The sequence below is a fragment of the Mastomys coucha genome, unplaced genomic scaffold (genome assembly GCF_008632895.1).
Source record: "Mastomys coucha isolate ucsf_1 unplaced genomic scaffold, UCSF_Mcou_1 pScaffold12, whole genome shotgun sequence".
NCBI classification, from domain to species: domain Eukaryota; kingdom Metazoa; phylum Chordata; class Mammalia; order Rodentia; family Muridae; genus Mastomys; species Mastomys coucha.
In genome coordinates, this window is record NW_022196894.1 from 12972895 (window position 1) to 12973103 (window position 209).

General features: G+C 45.9%; 1 protein-coding gene across 1 annotated transcript in view; it reads right to left on the reverse strand.

Moving 5' to 3' along the window:
- The window catches only part of Spidr (scaffold protein involved in DNA repair), a 254641-nt gene that overhangs the window by 252531 nt on the left and 1901 nt on the right, over positions 1-209 (reverse strand). The window lies entirely within an intron of this gene.

The following is a 209-nucleotide window of genomic DNA, read 5'->3' on the forward strand; positions in this document are numbered from 1 at the left end:
TTCCCGCTCCCCGGCCCTTGCGAAAGGCCAGTCTCAGGTTCCACAGGCTCAAACTGAGGGAGTCTCTGCTGTTATAAGCTGTTCCTCTCGCCCTTTGCGGAGCCTGAGAGTTGATCTACAGGTCACCCCTTCTCCTAGCTGAACAAGGCCTTAGATCAGTAATTAATCAGTAATGTTATATTTCAAATTGTGGTTTTTTTTTTTTTTTT